The sequence below is a fragment of the Euphorbia lathyris genome, chromosome 7, assembly GCF_963576675.1.
Source record: "Euphorbia lathyris chromosome 7, ddEupLath1.1, whole genome shotgun sequence".
Lineage (NCBI taxonomy): Eukaryota > Viridiplantae > Streptophyta > Magnoliopsida > Malpighiales > Euphorbiaceae > Euphorbia > Euphorbia lathyris.
In genome coordinates, this window is record NC_088916.1 from 20,873,706 (window position 1) to 20,878,206 (window position 4,501).

Below are 4,501 nucleotides of genomic sequence, written 5' to 3' on the forward strand. Positions count from 1 at the left end.
TGATACTACTGATGTGTCTTCTGTTTCTGTTCCTATATCTGTTGAGCAGCCAACAAATGAGAATGACGAACCAATACTTGATGGTGTTGAGGAGGTACAACCAAATGAAGATAGTGATGCACCAGAATTTGATAATGATGGTGGTGGTGTACCTGAATTTGATGGATGTTCCACATGATGATCAGAATTATGTAGAAGATGTTCATGAGCAGGGGGAGCAGCCAGCTCATTTGGTGGAAGAAGCACCAGTTCGAAGGTCAACTAGAGAAAGAAAACCTTCTACAAAATATCCAAGCTCAGAGTTTATTCTTGTCACTGATGAGGGGGAGCCAAAGAACTTTGAAGAAGTGTTGTCTAGTAAAGACAAAAATCTTTGGCTTGATGTTATGAAGGAAGAGATGGATTCCTTGAAAAAGAATGAAACATATGTGCTTGTGAAGCCTCCTAAAGGCAAGAAGGTCTTGAAAAACAGATGGGTTTTCAAGAATAAGAAAGATGGTGACAAGATAGTGAAGCGCAAAGCCAGATTGGTGGTAAATGATGTTGGTCCCATGTGATTAGTTCCAAGGGGGGGGTTAGGAACTAATATAACTTTTTTTTGTTAAATTTATCTTGCTGACTTGATAATTTTGGTGAGTTTATTAACTCAGCTTTGGTCAGCTTGGCCGATCTTAATGTAAGACAGCTTTAGTTAGATGCTGACTAAGACTGTTTCACTTGAGAGTTGAGAATTGACACTTTTATGGTCAGCTTCCAACTCAGCACTCTAATTTACTCAGTGTCAGGCTTAAACAGTTTATATGCTGAGTAAATATAACAAGCAACACATGCACATATATATATATATATATATATATATATATATATATATATATATATAATCAAGAGAGTTAAAAATTACTCAGTATCACTTATCCTGGTTCGGCTTCTCTGCCTACGTCCAGTCCCCAGACTCGTCCGGGCTTTTAGAATCCAATACTGAGCTCTTTAAGGGTAGAGCACAAACCGGTTACAAGGCAGTTGAATATGCAAGAGTACCTTCCTCTATTCGTCTACTCAACTCCTACTAAGTGCTACAACCCAACACCTAGATTTCTCTTCCACTGAGTATTTACAACTAAACACTCAGCTTGACACTCTCAATTCACAATTGATACAACTTGCTCTTTTTGGAATAAGAACACTTTAGATGATTACAGAACAATCAATCTAGCATTTACACAAGGAATAGAAAGTGGGTGTAAGATTTCTTTCTTGTTTTTGAGTGCTTTGAACTTGTATTTTTCTCTCTTGTATATACTGTAATTCGGCAATGATCCAAGAGAATTGCTTGTCCTTTTATAGTTGAACTTTGAGGATCAAATGATTTGAATTTGATGTGTCCGTTGAATCTAAAACTGCTCTTTTGGGGGACAAGCTTCTGGTCAGCTTCAGATGTGCAGGCCTATCATGTTTTCTGATTTCCTCAGATGTCAGGCTTGTCTTCTTCCTACAGGCTTTGTCTTCTTGCGGCAGTTTGTCTTATAGCAAAGGACAGTTGACCCATACACCTTGGAATTTGGCTTTTGCGTAATTCCAAGACTTCTATTATTGGTGCAGACAGTTGTCGAATTTTTCTTTTAGCTAACGGATCATTCATGCTGTCCTGAAGATCACTCAGCTTCACTTCGACAGTCATTGTCTTTGATTGTTACCAATTCTCATACTGAGTTCTTTTTCACTCAGCTTCCATGGTCAGCTTCGTTCTGCAAGATCTAGTTCTGAAGCAAACTTCTTTTATGCTGAGTTCCGTTCCACTCAGTTTCTTTAATCAGCTTCTTTCTTGAGCCGTTGTTTTGAAGATGACTTATCTTCTCTTATGCTGAGTCGCTCTTCACTCAGCTTGTATTGTGTTCTCATGTTGACTTTGTCCTGTCTTAATCTTTATTTCCTTTTGCATTTATACTCAATATTGAACAAACGGATTAGTACAATTAAATCAAAGCACTTAAATTTAATTGTCTCTTAATCATGGTTTAAACTTAAATGATTTTGTCAAATCAAAATCTTGTGGAAAGGTGTTTCAACAAACTCTCCCATTTTGATGTTGGCAAAATATTTAATTTATGGAACTCAGTATTGAAATTCCCCATGATTGAATTACATTTTATTCTTCTGAAATTACTCCCCCGTAAGGGTTGCATATATTGTCTTACCTTAACTCTAAACCTTCTCAAGATTTAATTGAGTAATTAGGGAGGACATGTTTATACTGACTTAGTTCAATCCTAGACTTTCAGATGAACCTAGGTCAACTTTCAGAAGAGTTTAATGTTTACTCAGTCTTGATACATGAATAGTTTTGGTATCAGAATTTAGGTGTGGATGTATCAGAGTTGATGTGTACTGAGTATATTTAATTTTGAAGTTATTTATTTGTTCAAATCATCATATAATATAAAGATAAGCATCACCTATGGAAAACAATGTGAATGAAAAAGATGCTTAATATAAATGGCCAGCATACAAAAAATACATAAGTTAATTTCTTATAACTAAGCCTGAGCTAACCCTTTGCCTTTGTCTTTCTTCTTACTGCCCGAAGTTTCTCCTGCCTTTCCTGCCTTGGGCTAAGTTCCATCAGCTTGTGCAGCTTGTGCTTTCTCCCCCGTTTTGCCTGTTGGGGTTTAGTGTCCTATAGACAATTGTTCTAGGATACAAACTTAAATGTAAATGAAGTGTTCTTTATATCATTTGTTTTAATGAGATATATGTTTTATAACTATATAAAGGCAAACCCTTTTAAGCACTAAATAAAGTCTAAAGGAAATCCGTAAGTTTGTTTAAAGTGATTATAAAGTGTTCATACAAGCATGAAGTGAGACAAAACTTTATAATAAACTAATAAACTTAAAACTACCCCAAGTCAAGCAATATGTTTAGGATTGACATATCGCGGTTGAGACTTGCATGTAACAATGTCTTTTGTCCGACAGAAAGCTGATCTCACAAGCTTCATATATATAGATATCTAGACAGTTACATGGATCCGATGAAAGGTAGTTCATTAGGATTGGGGACCCGACTTGAGATAACATGATGTGTAGATTCTTCCTTGTCACCTGTTCATCTCATTGGTATTAATAGGTATAAATAATCCTCAGACTCAAAGGAATGTTAATTGGTATTCTGGATTACGGAATGTGACGCTTTGACTCTGGTGTAACACGATCCTTAACAGAGATGACTCTGGGGTGTGAACAGCAGACGTTGGGTATCACAGGAAGTGATTGCGGGATCATTATACATTGGATTGAGCATTTATCACTCCCGATAAATGGGAGATATGTCCATGGATCGCTTGTGGAAGTCTTGACTCTAAATCCTTGCAAGGTGATAACTTGAGATTGAAATGAGATTTCTCTTAACCTATCTAATTGGAGTTGACTCGGCCAGAACAAGTAAAACGAACGTCTCGCTATATGTGACTTGACATCACCCATAGTCATAAGATTCAGTTCAAGGACTTAGTTGATAAAGGATCGAATTATACCGTAACTAATACGGAAAGGTCAACGACAGAATCAACCTGTCTTCTTATAGCTCTAGGGGAATGATTACGGACTTGCTAATCACATACTCTGTACATCATTCCGTTATGCAAAGATTAAATATAATTCTTTGAAAGTTATTTAATAACGTTGCATACGGCTAGAAGAGATAAGAACCTAATGGGTCACACATAAGACTTGGAACCCAAAAGAGAGACATATGTTAATTAATTGATGGAAGCCCAATAGGGCCCAGTAACCAAGGGGGGGCGAAATTTATGTAGTAAAATACATAAATGATTAATTTGATTTTATCAAATCCTAATTAGATTAGGATTATGAATTAAATTAATTAAAGGATAAATAAGTTAGGAGTTTTAATTAGATTATAGGGAAAAGTACAAAAATAAACCTTGTGGTTACACACCCATTTTCGAACAACACCCATGTGGTTTAAAAGTTTACAAAGTGGTACCATGTACTTCATTCCGTTAGCAAACACATACAAAATTGACTAACGGTGTTAAAAGTCAAAGGGAAAAGAGTTAATTTGGTCCTTATATTTATTTATTTTTATCAATTGACCCTCTTATTATCTAATTATCACAAACAAACTCTAAAATAAAAAATAAAAATCAAATATACCATCTTTTCCCTCTCTCTAATTTCTTTTTTTTCTTCTTTCTCTCTCCTCTTTATTAATTTCTCTCTCCAAAATCAATTGAATTTACATGTTTCTAATTTAATGGTACTTATACTCTCTCTTCTTCTCTCTCTCGCCTAACCATTTTCAAGTTTATGCCTACATCGTATCTAAATGTTGATTATTGTAAATATATGTGTTGGAATTTTATCTATGATTCATCCCTATTTTAGTGTTATCAGTATATTCAATATAGTTAGATCAATCTCTGGATGCGAAAACTGAGATTGTATTGGGATCTATGTTTTTTAGGCCGGAACTTACACGC